Source organism: Grammomys surdaster, unplaced genomic scaffold (genome assembly GCF_004785775.1).
Source record: "Grammomys surdaster isolate TR1022 unplaced genomic scaffold, NIH_TR_1.0 126187, whole genome shotgun sequence".
In the NCBI taxonomy this organism is placed as follows: Eukaryota; Metazoa; Chordata; class Mammalia; order Rodentia; family Muridae; genus Grammomys; species Grammomys surdaster.
In genome coordinates this window covers 6,733,373-6,752,400 of record NW_021620993.1, presented here as the reverse complement: position 1 = coordinate 6,752,400, position 19,028 = coordinate 6,733,373, and the positions used below count along the sequence as shown (strand labels likewise).

Sequence of the window (19,028 nt, the reverse complement as noted above, 5' to 3'; positions counted from 1 at the left end):
CTTTCTTTCTTTCTTTCTTTCTTTCTTTCTTTCTTTCTTTCTTTCTTTCTTTCTTTCTTTCTTTCTTGGGGGGTGGTGGAGTGAGAGCAAGGACTCTTTATGTTTCTCAGTCTGGCCTCAAACACAATCGTCCTTCCTCTGTCTCCTGAGTCCTGGTGTTATAGGTCTATGTCGTCGTACTCAGCTGGACTGACTCACAGAGATTCTTTTATACACATCAAATTAACAAGACTGTGGCTGAGTGGTTAGGAGCACTGGCTGCTCTTCCAGAGTCCCTGGGTTTGACTCCTAGCACTCTCATGGTTGCTCACAATCATTTGTAACTCCAGCTCCAGGGCACTTGAAACTTCTTCTGGCCTCTGTGTGGACCAGTCACACAAGTGGTGAATAGACATATATAGAGGCAAAAATTAAAAAAAAATTAAAAAGAAAAGATCAATAAAACTTGTGTGAGTTGATGTGCCTTATGCTATTTTGGTTCCCAGGTCCATTTAGAGCCCCTCCTCTCCCAGAACAAAAGAGGGACATTGAAGAGATCTCTCCCTCCTCTATATGTAGACATGTACATAAAATTGCACTTTAAAAGTTCACTGATGGAAATATGATGGGTCCATAGACTGGGTGGTACGTGGTCCTTGGTGGGTTTGTTGTAATGTCTTCTCCGTTTCATCTGCATTACCATTAAGGACAGCCAGTTAGTATGTGCTCTGCTTTTCAGATGCTCTCTATCGTAAAGACTTGAATTTGCTGTTTAGCAGAAAACATACATAATATGTAAATAAATGGGACTGTACATGTTCTGGCAAGATTTTCCTTATATATACTACAATTAAATTATTTATGTGATTTTCACATCATTATTATTTTATTAAATTTTTAATTAAAAAATGATTTATTTATTTATTTTATACATATGAGTGCTTTCTCTGCATGTACACCTGCATGCCAGAAGAAGACACCAGATCTCATTACGGATAGTTGTGAGCCACCATATGGGTGCTGAAAATTGAACTCCGGACCTCTGGAAGAGCAGCCAGTGTCCTTAACTACTGAGCCACCTCTCCAGTCCCTTGAGCCATCTCTCCAATCCTCTGAGCCATCTCTCTAGCCACTGAAATATTTAATTTTAATTTCACTTTAAATTATGTATATGTGTGTCTAGGTTTACCATGTGAGTGCAGTGAGTTAGGAGGCCAGAAGAGGGCGATGAGTGCCCTAGAGATGGGCTGAGATTACAGGTATTTGTGAATGTCTGATGGATGCTGGGAACTGAACTCAGGTCCTCTGCAAGAACAGCCTGTGCTCAAAACCCTTGAGTCACTTTGCCAACTGCCTTAAAACATATTTCTTATTAATGTATTTATTTATTTACTTTCCATCCCAGTCACAGCCCTCTCCCTTTTATCCTCCCAATCCCACTCTCACAGACTCCTCCCCCAATAACCCCTCCCATTCTCCTCAGAGAAGAGGAAGCCCCACTTGGGTACCACCCAGCCCTGGGACATCAAGCTGCAGTAGGACTTAGCACATCTTCTCCCACTAAGGCTTGACCAGGAAGTCCAGCTAGGGGAAGGGGATCCAATGACAGGCAACAGAGTCAGGGACAGCTTCCACTCCAATTGTTAGGGGACCCACATGAAGACCAAGCTGCACATCTGCTGCAAATGTGTAAGGCTCGGCTCGATCCAGCCCCTGGATTCTCTTTGGTTGGTGGTTCAGTCTCATGGGCCCAGGTTAGTTGACTCTGTGAGTCTTCTTGTGGCAATCATGACCCCTGCAGCTTTCTCAATCCTATCCTCAACTCTTTCACAAGTTTGTATCTCTTGATCTCCTTTAATTGTCTTATTGCTTTAGCTAGAGCTTCAAGTACTATGTTGAATAGATATGGAGAGAATGGGCAGCCTTGTCTTGTCCCTGGTTTTGGTGGAATTGTTTTAGGTTTCTCTCCATTTAATTTGAGGTTGGCTACTGGCTTGATGTATATTGTATTTATTATGTTTAGGTATGGACTTTGTATCTCTAATCTCCCCAAGACTTTTAACATGAGAAGGGGTGTTAGATTTTGTCAAAGGCTTTTTTTAGCCTCTAGTGAGATGATCAAGTGATCTTTCTTCTTCAGTTTGTTTATATATGGTCTTCAGTTTGTTTATATGGTGGACAACTTTGATGGATTTTTTGACACAAAGCAAGCCTCAACAGATACAAAAATTGAAGTAATATATTGAACCATCCTTGCATCCCTGGGATGAAGCCTACTTGATCCATGGTGGATGATGTTTTTGATGTGTTCTTGGATTAGGTTTGCAAGGATTTTATTAGTATTTTTGCACTACTGTTCATAAGGGAAATTGATCTGAAATTCTTTCTTTGTTGAGTCATTGTGTGTTTTAGGTATCAGGGTGATTGTGGCCTCATAGAATGAGTTTGGCAATATTCCTTCTTTTTTTGGAGGGAGGTGGACTAGTTTGAGGAGCTGTAGAGGTTTGAACAGGGTTGGCTCCCATAGACTCATGTGTTTGAATCTGCTTGGCCCAGGGAGTGACATTATTAGGAGACATGGCCTCGTTGGAGTAGGTATGTTACTGTAGGGCTGGACTTTGAGACCCTTCTCCTAGTCGTCTGGAAGAGATAGTCTTCTGGTTGCCTTTGGAACAAGATGTAGAACTCTTAGCTCCTTCTCCAGCACCATGTCTGCCTGAACACTGCCATGCTTCTTGCTATAGTGACAATGGACCAAACCTCCCAATCTGTAAGCCATCCCCAATTAAATGTTTGTCTTTATAAGATTTGCCTTGGTCATGGTGTTTCATCATAGAAATGGAAATCCTAACTAAGACAGGGGTATTGATATTAGCTCTTCTTTGAAAGGCTGGTAGAATTCTCCACTAAAACCATCTGGCCCTGGGCTTTTTTTTTTTTTTTTTTGGGTGAGAGGCTTTTAATGACTGTTTCTATTTCCTTAGGGGTAACAGGATTATTTAAATTGTTTAGCTGATCTTGATTTGACTTTGGTAAATGGTATCTATCAAGGAAATCATTCATTTCATTTAGATTTTTTTCAATTCTGTAGAGAACAGGCTTTTGAAGTAAGACCTAATGATTCTTTGGATTTCTTCAGTCTTTGTTGCTATGTCCCTTCCTCATTTCTGATTTTGTTGATTTGAATACTGTCTCTTTTCCTTTCAGTTAGTTTGGCTAAGGGTTTGTCTATTTTTTCTACCTATTTTCTCAACGAACCAGTTCTTGGTTTCGTTGATTCTTTGTACTGTTCTCTTTGTTTCTAATTTATTAATTTCAGCTCTGAGTTTGCCATCTACTCCTCTCGGATGTGTTTGCTTCCTTTTGTTCTAGAGCTCTCAGGTGTGCATTTAAGCTGCTAGCATGAGAACTCTCTAATTCTTTATGAAGGCACTTAGTGCAGTGAACTTTCCTCTTAGCACTGCTTTCATCATGTTCCCTAAGTTTGGGTATATTGTGCCTTCATTTTCATTGAATTCTAGAGTCATTTCTTTCTTTATTTCTTCCCTGACCCAGTAGCCGTTCAGTAGAGAGTTGTTCAGTTTCTATGAGTTTGTAGGCTTTCTGTTGTTACTGTTGTTGTTGAATTCCAGCTTTAATCTACGTGCTCTGATAAGATATGAGAGTTATTTCAATTTCATTGTTTCTGTTAAAGCTCACTTTGTGACTGAGTATATGGTCAATTTTGGGGACATCTCCATGAGATGCTGAGAAGAAGGTATATTCTTTTGTGTTTAGGTGAAATATTCTATAGATATCTGTTAGGTCTATTTGATTCATAACTTCTGTTGGTTTCATTATTTCTCTGTTTAATGATGACCTGTCCATTTGTGAGAGTGGGGTTTTGAAGTTTCCCACTATTAACATGTAGGGCTATTGTGTGACTTAAGCTTTAGTAATATTTCTTTTATGACCATAGGAACCTTTATGAATGTATGCCCCTTGCATTTGGGGCATATATGTTCAGAATTGAGATATTATCTTGGTGTATTTCCCCTTTGATTAGTATGAAGTGTCTTTCCCCACCTCTTTTGATTAATTTTGGTTGAAAGTCTATTTTATTAGGTATTGGAATGTGTACTCTAGCTTTCTTCTTGGGTCCGTTTGCTTGGAAAAACCTTGTTCAGCCCTTTACTTTGAGAAAATGTCTATCTTTGTTGCTCACGCGTGTTTCTTGTATGCAGCAGAATCAAGGATCCTGTTTTTGCATCCATTCTCTTAGCCTGTGATTTTTATTGGGGAATTGAGTTCACTGATATTGAGAAATATCAATGACCAGCAATTGTTAATTCCTGCTGTTCTGATATTGTTGGTGGTGATTGTGTGTGTGTGTGTGTGTGTGTGTGTGTGTGTGTGTATGTATGTGTGTGTCTTCCTTCCTTTGGTTTGTGGTATGGGGTTATTTATTTCCTGTGTTTTCTTGGGTGTAATTAGCCACCTTGGGTAGGAGTTTTTCTTCTAGTATCTTCTGTAGGTCTTCTGTGGATTTGTGGATAGATATTATTTAAATTTGTTTTTGTCATAGCATATCTTGTTTTCTCCAATAATGACTGAAAGTTTTGCTGGGTATAGTAGTTTGGACTGGTATACGTGGTCTCTTACAGACTACAAACAAGACATCTACCCTGCCTCTTCTGGCTTTTAGAGTCTCTGTTGAGAAGTTGGGTGTAATTCTGATAGGTCTTTATATGTTACTTGGCCCTTTTCCCTTACAGCTTTAAATATTCTTTTTTTTTTTGTTCTGTAAATTTAGTACAGGTTTTGATTATTATGTGGTGGGAAGATTTTCTTTTTTGTCAAATCTATTTTTGGTGTGCTGTAACCTTCTTGTACGTTTATAGACGTCTCTTTCTTTAGGTTGGGAAAGTTTTCTCCTATAGTTTTGTTGAAAATATTTAATGGGCCTTGGATCTGGGAGTCTTCTTCTTCTATTCATATTATCCTTAGGTTTGGTCTTTTCACAGTATCCCAGATTTCTTGGATATTTTGTGTCATGAACTTCTTAGACTAAGCATTTTCTTTGACAAGTGTATCACTTTCTTCAATCATATATTCTATGCCTGAGAGTCTCTCTTTTATTTCCTGTATTCTGTTTATGATACTTGCATCTGTATTTTCTGTTCTGTTCCCTAGGCTTTTCACCTCCAGAATTGCCTCAACTTACACACACACACACACACACACACACACACACACACACACACACACATATAGTTTGTTTTTGGTTTTTCGAGACAGGGTATAGCCCTGGCTGTCCTAGAACTCACTCTGTAGACCAGGCTGGCCTCGAACTCAGAAATCCGGCTGTCTCTGCCTCCCAAGTGCTGGGATTAAAGGCATGTGCCACCACTGCCCAGCTGATTTGTATTTTGTTTATTGCTTATATTTCCATTTTTAGTTCTTGGACAGTTTTACATATTTCCTTCACCTATTTCATTGTATTTTTCTGTATTTCTTTAAGGGATTTATTAGTTTCCTCTTTAAAGGCCTCTCTCATCTTTATAAGACTGGATTTAAGGTCATCTTCTTGTCCTTCAGGTGTGTTAGGATATCATGGGCTTGAGGTAGCAGGATAGCCAGGCTCTGGTGGTGTTGTATTACCCTGGCTCTTCTTAATTGTGTTCTTACTTTGCCCTTTAGCTATCTGGTAGTCTCTGGTGATGGTTGGATGTTCCTGATGCCAGTAGGACCCAACTGATGGAGGGTTGTGGGGAAGAGGGTATTCCTTAACTATCTTAACTGCAAACATAATTCTTTTTTTTTTGGGGGGGTGGGGGTTTGAGACAGGGTTTCTCTGTATAGCCCTGGCTGTCTTGGAACTCACTCTGTAAACCAGGCTGGCCTCGAACTCAGAAATCCACCTGCCTCTGCCTCCCAAGTGCTGGGACTAAAGGTGTGTGCCACCACTGCCCAGCCAAGTATTTTCATTCTTAAAAGCATAACTTGAGTACTGATAATGATGACAAATTAGTTTTTTCTTTTTGTTAGCCTAGCATTTTGTTCCAAACAGAAGCACACGTTAGATTTTAATTGGATCAATTCTTTACATTCAAAAATCAGGACATTTATTTCACTCTTTAAACTCAGCCGCTCTTGCTGGGTCCATGCTTGGAACCCGAACACCGATAAAACCATCTGAATCCTGAAGTCTGAGGCCAACCTGGGCCGTAGAAAAATAAAAACCATGCCTAACAAAACAAAATAAAACAAAACAAACAAACAAACAAACAAACCCTCCTGCATTCATGTTTCATGGATGTTTTAATTTTTCAGCCATTTAATTCTTAAAAACATCTTTGTGGTCCAAAATAGAGCTATGCTTTGCTGGGATGAACAGAGCCCTCTCTGGAGTGGTGGTGTCCTACAGAGCTTTGTGCTCTGATGGAAGTGTCCTGTGTTCGGGACATCAGCACAGTAACCTACACCCACACTGACACTGAGCACTAGAAATGTGGCTGGTTGGAGTAAGGATGTGAATTTTCAATTTTATTTCATTTTAATTAATTCAATGATTTATAATTCAATAATTAACAGTCATGTGTGCCTGTGACTCCTGTATTGGATAGATTAATTTCTGAGGGTTGCTGTAACACATTACCAAAAACTGAATGGCTTAAAACTATAGAAATGTTGCTGTTTTTTCCAGTGAGCTATGCTCCCAGCCTCCAAACAACAGAAATTTATTTGCTCATGGCTCAGGGAGTGAAGTCTAAATGGAGGATGAGCTGGCCACACTGTGTCTGAGGATCTTGTGGAGATTCCTTCCTGGCACCTTTCCTGGCTTCTGGCAGCTCCTGGAGATACTTAGCGCTTTTTGGCTTCTGTATAAGCATGCTGACTTTTGCCACCACCGTCGCATGGCATTCTTCTTGTTTTTGTATCTTTGCTTCTCTGATTATAAGGAATAGCTGCAATCTTGTTGAATGATCTTATTTCCAGTTACACCTAAAAGTTCCAAATAAAGTCACACTCTGTGGTTCTGGATAGACATGGGTGTTGGGAGGGACAGTCATTGACAGCCTGGAGAAGCTTTAACAGAGTCTCTAGCATCCACTACACATCTGAAGCACCATATGGGTTGTTGGGACACAGGCTGCTGGGCCCCTCCCTAGACTTTCTCACTTGTCTTGTCTGTAGAATAAATCCCAGGTGATGCCGCTACTGCTGGTTCCATGACTACTTGAGGAGGACATCTCTGGTGAGCTTCCAATAGTTTGCTAGGACTGACAAGAAAAATGAATGCCCAGTGCGAGGCATAAGCAATATAAGATGTTGTTCCACAGTTCTGGAAATATGATGTCTGAAATCAAGGTGTGTTTGAGGACTTGGAGGGAAGGGTCTGTTCTCTAGCCCTTTATTCATGACTTAGAGGTGCATGCTTTCATGTTCATATGATACTCTCCTTGTGTGTGTCCACATTTCACATTTTGATAAGGACACCATCCATATTGGATTAGATCCTACTCTTACAACTCTTTAAACATTTGGTCACATCTATGATGATTCCATCACCAAATGTCACATTCTGAGTAACTGAGGGATTTACTGTTTAATGATGTTTCTTGTGGGGAGTACAATCCAACCTATAACAGACCTTGACTATGTATTTGACTATTTTCATTTAAAATATTTACATAATTTTATGTATGTGTGTGTGCATCTGAGTTTATGTATTGCACCTTGTGCTTGCTCTATAAGCAGATGCAAATAAAGAGCATCGGATCCCACAGAACTGGAGTTACAGGTGAGTCACTATGTAAGTGCTAGGAACCAAACCCAGGTTTTCTGTAAGACCAGTAAGTGCTCTGAACAACTGAGCCATTTCTTCAACTCCCCAGCAATTTTCTCCTAATTGAATTAGTCTCCCCTGAAACTAAGAAAGAAGCTCATATAAAATTCAGGAAGAAACTGAACTGTACAATATCCAGGAAGTAAACAAAATTTACAAGTCTCAGGAAGTTCCTGAAACATATGTTATCCACAAACTCTCTTCCTCAAGATGATAACAGCAGTAAAGCATTGTGAGGAAGAGGAGACTTTCTTACTGGCCAATCTGTCTGCAAGTTGGGTGGGAGCTCCAGGGACATAGCTTTTGTGAGCTGTCACTCAAATTGAGATGGTCTTCTGGGTGATGCAGCTGGCTTTGAGTCATTTGTGCTCCTTTAACCTGTCAAAATGGTCCTGTGAGTGACTGTAATAAACTCTGGTTTATTAAAAGAGACTTGGGTGGAGTTGTTTCTTTGGAGTGAATACATGTTGCTCACATTTCCCAGAAAAAGCCATATATCAGAGTATCTTCTTGGAGTGTGTGCAATGGCCTTGCTTATCTTTGAACTTTGTGTGGCTGCTGGTCTGAACGGGTTTCCAGGACTAAGAGGCAGGAATCTTGGCTTGCAGTTCTGCTCTGTTGACATATGATTGGGGAAGCTTGCATAAGGATCCTTGTTTTGAGATCTTAATATTTCCATGGACTTTGTTTAATGCTGACATTCTGTCATTCCTAGATGGTAAGACAAGTTTTTGGTTAGTTCTTAACCTCCATGTTGTTTTGCAAACTCTGAATGTATGTGCATTAATGAGACTAATTTGGCCCTTGTTGAGTTCATTGGTTTTTCTCTTGTGTTGTCTTTACCAGCTTTCTACTCACCTGTGTGTAGCCTCATGCTTTTCCACCCGGCCTCTTTGTTCCTAGTAAAAACAACTCTGAGACTTAATTATATATGAATAAATATTTAGGCCATAAGCTTGTGTTTGTTCTCCATCTAACTCATAACTTAATTAACCCATTTATTCTAAGTCTTCGACATGGCTAGTTACCTCTCCTTAGGTTTATGTGACTATCTTTCTCCTTCAGGGCAAATCTCTTGCATCTGACTATTTCCTGGACTCCTCCCCGCCCTCCCGGATCTCCTGCCTCCTATTTTCTACCTCAGCTCATTGGCCATAGGGTTTTTTTATTTACAGGTGATGCTTCCATACACTTCACAGGAGATTCTCTATCTATGCATCCATTTACCCTTTCCCGCATCCTTCCATCCATGCATGTGTGTATCCATCCATCCACCAATCCACTCAGTAAACACTGAGCACCTGTTGTGTAGTAGTAGCTTTCAATAGAACAGAACATGGCTATTCAAAGCCTGGTCTTACAGAGGAGACAGTCATATAACCAAATAAGCAGAAACACATTTGAGGAATTTACAGATATGGCTTAAATATTTTAAACTTGTTGGTCATAGGGCAGAGACAACTTTAACATTTTAGGTTCCCATGTAAGCAAACAGATACTTGTCTTAGTTGGGATTCTGTTGCTGTGATAAAACACTATGACCAAAAGCAACCTGGAAAGGAAAGGGCTTATTCGGCTTATAGCTCAGAGGCCACACTCCATCCTGTGGGAAGTTAGGGCAGGAACATAGAGGTAGGGACTGAAGGAGAGGCCGTGCAAGAATGTTGCATACTGGCGTGCTCCTCATGCATTTCTCAGCCTGTTTTCTTATACTACCCAGGGCCACCTGCCCACCAGTGGCGTCATCCCCCAAGAGACAGGTCCACACGCATCAGTTGATAACTAAGAAGATGCTCTACAGGCTTGCTTACAGGACAATCTTTTTATTTTAAATATTTCTTTTTTTATATTTAAAACTGTTTTTTACTGTATTTGTATATGTCCATAGAAGTCAGAAGAAGGTTCTGGGTCCCTGAAAAGTTACATATGGTTGTGAGCCACCATGTAAGTTCTGAAAATTGAAATCAGGTGTTTTGCAAGAGTAACCAGTGCTCTTAACCACTGAGTTATCACTCCAGCTCCAGGCCTATCTGATGGAGGCATTTTCTCAATGTAGTTCCCCCTTCTTAGATAACTCAAGCTTGTGCCAAGTTGACCACCACCGGCACCACTGCCAGCAGCAGCAGCAGCAGCAGCAGCAACAACAACAACAACGAGGCAGACTAGTCCTCAGCATAAGAACAGAAAACACAATTAGAGGCTGGAGTTGAAACTCAGTTAATGAATGCTGTTCAGAACGTAAAAGTTCTCCAAGACTGACCAGGCACTGGGGAGGTGAAGGAGGAGGAACAGAGGTTTAAAGTCGTAATTGACTACATAGCAAGTTTGAAGCCAGATTGGGATACATGACACTGTGTCTCAAAACAAAGAAACAAACAGCAGTTAACTTAGGAGGAGAGAGTTTGCACCCCAGGCAGCACATCCTGCCCGGTGCTGGTAAAATTCCCCCTCATATCCTTACCTGTCCACGAGAGTCCACTTGGGTCTGATGTTGTCCAATTCCTAAATCTTTGCCAACTCAAAAGAATTATTTAAAGACCTAGTGTGCTGAAGTTTAACATTGAACACTGAGTTGCAACTATCAGGGCCTATGGTAACTAGGGGGCAGAGTGGATAATGCTGACCAAGAGTCGGAGAAGGCTTCAGGGAGATGGACTGTGTTCTTCTGCTTGACATTACTTCTACAAGGCTTTAGGTGACTTCTTAGTGGGATATCTTGTGCTCTTCCTGGTGGGGACGAAGGAATAAATGGGCATGGCTGGTGCTCTGAGTTACACTTGACTATTAGAGAGAGGCTGAAACTGTGGTGGCCACATCCTTCATCGAGAAATCAGCTGCCACATGCTGGGCCAAAGAATTGAGGCTTTATTCTAAAACTGAAAAGGAACTATGAGGGAGTTTGGAGGAGTTATTTAACATTTTTCTTTTTTCTTGAGACAAGGTGGGATTATGGTAAAATCTGTAGCACTCAGGGTGGTATAGCTATAGGTTGGATGTTAAGTATCAGAAGCTGCCTTTCGACTTTCAATCTTCCTGCCTTGGCTTCCTCAGTTCTGGGATTAGAGGTCTGTAGTGTTCATTGGTTGGATGTGAGAGGAGCTCTTGGGCAGCAGGTGAGGTGGTTGGAGACAGGAAAAACAGGGCATCAATTTAACAGCTGAGATGGTTGGTCGGTTTCAAACTGAGGTCAGCATCATGGCCTCACAGAGGACAAATACAAGAAGATGCCTAGCTTATGTGGTACAGGTCTACAATCCCAACTCCCTGGGGGACTGAGGCAAGAGGATGTCAAGTTCAAAGCTAGCTTAGACTACATTTTGATTTTGAGGTCAGCTGGGGATGTAGCATGATCCTGCCTCCAAACTAGGGTAAGTGGGTGTAGTTCTGTAGATGAGGCATTGGGTTCAAACCTATGATAATAAAGAAAAAGATGTTTAGCAAGTCTTAAGTTTGGGCAGCTGGTGTTTGGTTGTGCAGTGGAAGAAGTTGAGACTTATCTTTTGTTTTGGATACAGTACTGTCAAGGGGTCTGCATACCATACCATACAGGGAGGTGTGTGGGGCAGTCTGTGAGGCACAGGTTTGAGTTCTAGGGATCATGTCACGGCATCTGTTCTCCTGCTCTTTGTTTTAGCTGTACTCTCGGTCCCTCCTTAGATTATGTCAGTCAAGTTCATTTCCATTGTAGGGCCCCTTTTGTCCTTTTTCCTGTGGTTTCTGTGTGCCTGGCTCCTCTTCCTTCTCACAACTCAGCAATGTGAAAACCTTGACTGTTTGCTTCAGGACTGTCTAATCCAGGCCAACCACAGTGCTTGGCACATAGGGAATGGCCAATGAACATCAAATGAATAACCAAGTGGTGGCTAAAATCCAGCAGCAAGTCTGGGGAAAAGGAGACAGGCTCACATTACAGTGATTAGAGGGACTCAGAGGCAGAACATCTCCATCCACAGTTGGAGTGAGGCTCTAGGATCTTTTCTTTGTGATGATTTTTTTGTCGATAATAAAAGTATTAACAATTGTGTAAATGCCTGGGCACAAATTCCCTTCTTACTGACTGCAATCTTGGGTAAGAGTCTCTTAACTGTACAACGGGGCTGAGTGTTTAAATGAGAGGATGCCTGGATAGGCAGGCATAGATGAGGATTCAATAGATATTAGCTATTGCTACTATTTATTAAATATGCCAAGAAATATGCAAAGACCTCTCCTTCCCTCCTTTTCCCCCCTTTCTTCCTTCATTTCTTTTTTTCTGTCAGTCTCACTATTTACCCCTAGCTAGCCTGGATTTCAGTATGTATACCAGGCTGCCCTCAAAGCTCACTCTGCCTCCTGATTGCTGAGATTATAGGCATGCACTACTCTACCAGGCTATGCAAAACCAATGTAAGCTTTTTGGGGGATGGGGGTAGGGTCTTATACATACCAGTCTTAGACCTACTATATACCTGAGGGTAACCTTGAACTTCGGACCCTCCTGCTTTTACCCTCCACCTCAAAGTGATGGGACTATAGATACACAATACCACACTGGCTTTATGTAGTTCGGGGACTTGAACCCAGGGCTTTGTGCATGCTAAGCAATCAGTCACTCTGTCAACTGGACCACATCTCTATCCCTCAACTTTTTCTTTTTCTTTTGAGGCTGTCTCATTGTATCTCAGGCTCTGACCCTCTTGCCCCAGTCTACAAAATAGGGCTATCGGCAAATGTTACTACAGCTGGCTTTCAGTGTAAATGCAATCCTCAAAATAACTAAGAGAGATACGAACTTTATCTTTAAAAACCTCATGATTCATAGTTGAGGGAATAGAGGCCCAGAACGAAGGTTGGGAGGTACTGGGAGCCAAGCTTAAGTCTGCTCAACTTTAATACCTGTATTCTTAAGAATCCATCATACTACACCCTGGGCCATGCCTTGAACCCCAGTGTGATAAGGGGAACCAGCTACAGACACTGGTTGGAACTGTGGGGTCTGGCCTCTTAGAGTCCAGGTTATCCCTCTCAAAGGCTGTAGAGATTCTCAATGGAAAGGCAGTAGGAAGGGGCACTTTGTCTGACGACAAAGGGCAGTTCAAGACCAGTCTTCAGTCCTATAGGAAGACTAAGCATCAGGAGATCTTTTGACAGGTCTGGCCCGTCAATCGATAGCAAACCCACAACCAGAGCCTTTCTGCCAGTCATCACATCATTCCCCAGTATCAACAACCTTTGGGTCAGATAAGAGACTTCAATGAAAGCAAAAATTTTCCCTTTGGGCAATTAATTATCTAACCACTTATTAACTTGTTTGATACTATGGTAAGTAATAAGAAATGACCTTTGAACAGATTCACTGACAACAAAGTTCTGAGGAAAATGATTTTATATACACACAGATGCACGTGTATACATTCACTCAGCTGTGAACACGTGCCTCCTGGGGCATCTGTCTGTATTCTTGGGAACAACAAACTTGCAAGGTTCAGGCTGTACATGCAAGGAACCTTATTACTCAATCTGAACACATACACATACAAAACCCAAACTGCCTAATAACCACATATACAGAAAAACAGAACCAAAAATGAAACAAGAACAATTCACTAGTCATCCTCAAATGATTTTAATTTAGAAGAATAGAAACTAAGACAAAAGCAAGACTTTTAGCTTTAGTTCATCAACTATGCTCACTAGACACCTGGGGCTGTATTAAACACTACACCATCCCTCCCACTGGAAGATTGCGACGGTGATAAATCCTGGTGGCTCAAGGAAGTATACCTGCACCAGAATATGGAAGCCTTCTGACCCAACTTGTTCAAGGGCACAAAGTCATTGAGTCATAGAAACCAACACCCTCAAACTAAACCAAAATAAAAATCAAAACAAACAAATAATACTAAATGACCACCCCATACCCCTCAACATGGAGTCTGTTTTGTGTTGGACAACTTCTCCTGGACATGGAGCCAGTGATGCTCCCTGGAGAAAACGGATTTATTTGTCTTTCTCAATAGGCATCAGTTGATAATAGCTTCTTGGTTAGGAGTGGGGCTTTGTGTCCACCTCCCTTCTCAGTGATGGGACTTTGGTTTGAACCTGGGGAGATCAGTGTGCTGTCATTGTCTCTGTGAGTTGGTATGTGTGTTATCCTTGTTGTGTCTGGATGACTCTGTCTGCACCTCTGGCTCTTACCTCACTTCTGTCCTATCCTCTGTGTAGATCCTTGAGCCTAGCAGGGAGGAGGTTGATAAAGACCCCCCACTTAGGGCTAAGCACTCAAAATCTCTCGCTCTGCACATTGTCCAGTTGTGGATCTCTGAATTACTTCCCATCTACTGCAAGAAGAAGCTTCTCTGCTGAAGGTCAAGTGGTGCACTGATCTGTGAGTGTAGCAATGTGTCTCCAGGAGGCACTTTATTGCTATTTTACTTTAACAGAATAATAGTACTAAGTTTTCTTCTATGGCCTATGGCCAGTCTATTCTCACATTCTTGAGCACTTTATCAGTGCTGGGTATGTGTTCCATCTCATAGCATGGGTCTTAAGTCCATAAAAATAAATGTATTTATTTATTATGTATACAGTGTTGTGCCTGCATGTATGCCTGCATACCAGAAGAGGGCACAAGATCTCATTACAGATGGTTATGAGTCATCATGTGGTTGCTGGGAATTGAACTCAGGACCTGTGGAAGAGCAACCACTGCTCTTAACCTCTGAGCCATCTCTCCAGCCCTTAAGTCCAATTTTTAAAAGGTGGTTGGTTACTACCATAACACTGTGCCACTATTGTACCACCACACCTTGGAGGCAGTGTGCTGCTGTAGGCCACAGGATGATAATAGCATCTTTCTCTTCCAGTACCATGCAGTATACCTTTCCAACACCATGGATGCATAGTCAATAGGGTGAAGCTTCTGGTTGGGCACTGTGGGACTGCGTAAGGGTATCCTGGGTCATGGTTGAGCAGGTTCCTAGAACCCCGAGACTCTGCAGACTCTGCTGCGTGGAATTCTGCGTGAGAACCGGCAGGAGTTCGGTCCCTCCCATCATCCAGGATCCTGAAAAGCAGTCACATCTCCATAGAGTCACATAGGCCAGGCTATAGGCCTCAGGCCCTAGGGATTTACATACTAATGAAAGTCAGAGGGCAGAGCAAATTAAACATGCCTCCCCCAGATCCTCCCCCAATCCTCCACCTTTCTCCCTCTCTATATAACTCGGGACTGCCCTGAGTTTTTGGGGGTACGCCTAGATCCATCTATTATCCGTCATGACAACCTTTTTGGAACCAAGGACTTCCTCGTGTTACTGGGGCCTGCCGCCGCCAAAGCCCTTAGGCCGCTGGACCCATAGGATCTTCTTCCCTAATGTGGGACCCGCCACGACGGCGGAAGCCTCTCGGGGCTTGCGCCGCTGTGGCGGCCTTCTTAAATTCTTCCCACAGGGCACCAGCTTAATTTCTTCATGTTTAATGACATAAGTGATATTTTCAGCAAGAGAGCCTTACTCCCAGGTTGTGGAGCGTGACCAATAGCTCTGGCAATAGCCTGTGATGTCTCTGGGAGGTGGTCTGTGGGATCACTTTGGCAACAACTCAACAAGCTGTAACCCATTCCTGGCATTGAAGGTTTTACTTGGTGTCATAAGATGACAAGTTGAGGCACTGTCTTCCCTAATACATGGTGACTCCATTTAAATTCCTTTCATATATGCATATATTTTGGACACTTCTACAGCAGTAGGTTCCCCTATGACTTTTCAAAAGGCTTTTAGTGTTAGTTGCCTTTCCCCATTCTTTCTCCTGTATCCTATCCTCCCATACCCCTCTCATTTAATATCCCTATTCTAGTTTCCCTTTATCTGTTTATAATACTAAATTCTATTTCTCCTTGTTTGGATGATCCTATCCTCTGCCCTAGATCTATCTATCTATCTATCTATCTATCTATCTATCTATCTATCTACATAACTACCTATCTACCTACACAACTACCTACCTACCTACCTACACAACTACCTACCTACATAACTACCTACCTACATACATAACTACTTATCTACCTACATAACTACCTACTTACATAACTACCTACCTACCTACTTACATAACTACCTACCTACCTACTTACATAACTACCTACCTACCTACACAACTACCTACCTATGGACTATCTATTCATCACTTATCTCTTCATCCACTTACCCGTCTATCCATCTCTGTCTAACTCACTTTCTCTACCTAGGAGACTGTAACTCCCTTGGTCGTGATGGTTGAGCTCATGCTAAAACCGCCTCGGGAATTGCTCTTTTATCAAGTGGTAAGGACACAGTTGTTTATTAAGATACTTTATTTTGGGCCACAGATAGTTTGTTATAGTTTAAAATTTACACACAGCAAATCCATTCCTTTATCATGTTTAGTTGTGTAAGTTCTGACAAAAGCAGAGGACCCAAGTCTAGTTCTCAGCATCAATGCCAGGTGTCTCACAACTTATAACTCCAGCCAACTCCAAAGGATCTAAAAACCTCTCTGGTCTCCTTGGGCACCTTCACACATGTGCACATATATACGTACACATATATGTATATATACAAAAATAAAATAAATCTCTAAAAAGACACAAGCTAGTCTTAAAGAAAACATTTTAAAAAAGAATGAAACCAACTGTAAACATAAACACTCAGTGTTAGCAAGGTGGCTGAGCAACAGAAAGTCTCCCTTCCTGGGGGACTGCAAAATAACGCAGCCATTTTGGGGTGCTGGGGATTGAGCCCGGGCATCACTAAACTAAATCTTCAGCTCTTGCAAATGTCACAGCTACTTTAGGCCACAGTTTAAAAGCTTCTTACAAAGTGAGACAGTCTTATCATATGATCTACCTAGCAGCCACGTGACTACATGTTATTTGAGTTGAACAGCTAACACATGAGTGAATGTCTGTAGCAGCTAAAAGCTGGAAATAACCATCACGTCACCTTGTAATAGGTAAATTATAGATCCATAAAATAACTACTACCTCAGGATAGAAGGGAATGGTCTATCAAGTCAAGAGAATTTATGGAGGAGACTCAGCGGGGCAAGGTACTTGCTGCCAAGTCTGACAACCTGAGTTCAACTGCTAGGACCCACAGGTGGAAGGAGAGAACCAACTCCTAAAACTTGGCCTTCAATGTATGTTGTGACATGTGTGTGCGTTCATATATACTTAACAAGTAAATAAGTAAATCTTTTAAAATGTTTAAGAATGTCATAGAGGAAGAAGGTTAAATGCATATTGCTAAATGGAAAAAAAATCTAAAAAGCTATCTACTATGATTCTAGTTTTTAAAGGGGTGTGTGTGTGTGTGTAAACTAAACATTCTATTGTCACCATTGACAGTGAAGATGTCAGGGACTGCCAAGGGCTGGAGGTGACAGGATGAGACAGCATAACACAGAAGATTTTATTTTGGGACAGTGCTCCTGTGGTTAGGCAGAGCTGGCTGACCAGCATTTTCCTGGAAACAGCTTGTCCCCACCGTCCCAGTGCTGGGACTACAAGAATCACTAGGTTTTTACGTGGGTGACAGGACTTGAAGTCAGTCCCTTGTGCTTGTCTGGCAAGGCATTTTACTGATTGAGTTGTATCTCCCCAGCTGCCAAAATGATTCTTTCTAGGTGTAATTTGTTTCTCATTAGGCAATCCACGCTCACTGAAACAGTGTGTACTTGTTGATGTGGCTTATGCTTCATTTGAGTCCATTGCTTTCCTCTGTTCTGTGAAAGCTGTTCTGAGGGTAGAGTTTGAGGCCAGGTAAGTCATCAGAGTCTGGACCAATCCCACACAGAGGTATGACAAATGAACCCAGTCTCAAGTTCCCAGGGAGAGGGTGTGACAGTATTGGAAAGGTGATTAGTGTTTCTTGCTTCAGAAACCTGGTGCAACCTACAGAGGGTGAGGCCAACCTCTGGAGGTCAGACTCTTCCTGAAACAGGAAGAAACATGTCTCTCTGACTGAGGAATGAAGAACAATCCAAAAGCCCAGTATTGTTTTCCATGTCTCAGAATCCTGGAATTGGGATCATCCTCACAGCTTACATGAGGAAATAGTCTGGGTAGGGCTTAGATCTGTCCCAGGTCACAGCAGTGGCTACGGCACAGAACCCCATGCTCTGATCTCCATCTACTCTGGCTGCCTTTCTCCTAATGAATACTTATTGTACACTTGTTGCTTGTAGGGCATAGTGATGTCTCAACCTGCTTGTCATCTTGTGCTGTGCCTTCTGTCTGTCTGCCCCAACTGTCCCTTCTTCTAGATCATCATCACTGGTGTTTTCAAATGTGGCTCATGTCATACTTGTATGGAGCATCCTCCCTTCTTTCACGGCGCCTCCATCTGGCTCAGTGTCTGGAGGCTTCAGAGTGCTGGGTGGATGCCTTTTTCTAGGTACTTATCACTGATGTGAACATGGAAGCCAGCTGCTTCCCTTTTGTCTGTCTCCTGCTAGTCTTTAGAGGTATGAGCTAATTTTTACTTATTTATTTTATATCACAAACATTTTTCACAGGTCCAGACGTGTAATATGAGCTTTGTTTATCAATATTGCCCTCCTAATGGCATACACCAAACATCAAGCATTGAGCTCTAAGGTATCCCGAGCCACAGTGGTGTGTTTGTAAGATAGGCATTGCTATTCTTATTTTGCAGAGGAAAAGTCCTGAGTCTTAGAAGGGTTAACAAGCCCCCTGGTAATGGCCAAAGGAACACCCTGTTGGTGCTGTTCTTGTATCAGTCAGGGACAGAGCAGATGGCAGTCCTTTGTTCACCCTAGCTTGATGTCTGGCTTGGTAGACAAAGCTGCCTTATGCCTAGGACTCTTAAAATCAAATAAAATCAAACACAGGCAGCACAACAAAGGAGGAAGAAGAGAGATAGAGACCCTCGGATTGCCATGCAACCCACAGACCTGCCCTTCGGCCCATGGCTCAGGCGGGCCATAGCTACCCGCTTGCCAGAGGATGTCACCCAGGAGCCCGACAGCTGCACTGCCAGCCTGCGGTGGGAACCACCATTACATGCGAATGTGTGAGAGCACAGCCAGCCTGCGGTGGGAACCACCATTACATGCGAATGTGTGAGAGGAAGAGAAGTGGAGCAGCTTGAGCAGTATGAAGAGAGACAGAACTGGAGACCGGAGGGTGGAGAGGAGGAGCCTGCTGTGAATGGCCTGCCACCTGGGGCCATGGTGAGGT

At 42.2% G+C, this 19,028-nt stretch overlaps 1 non-coding gene across 1 annotated transcript; it reads left to right on the top strand.

Moving 5' to 3' along the window:
• The first annotated feature begins 18,515 nt into the window (after positions 1-18,515).
• Positions 18,516-18,657, top strand: LOC114613108. The gene has a single exon (XR_003710127.1). It is a non-coding gene; the product is annotated as a small nucleolar RNA SNORA48 (small nucleolar RNA).
• Positions 18,658-19,028: the final 371 nt, after the last annotated feature.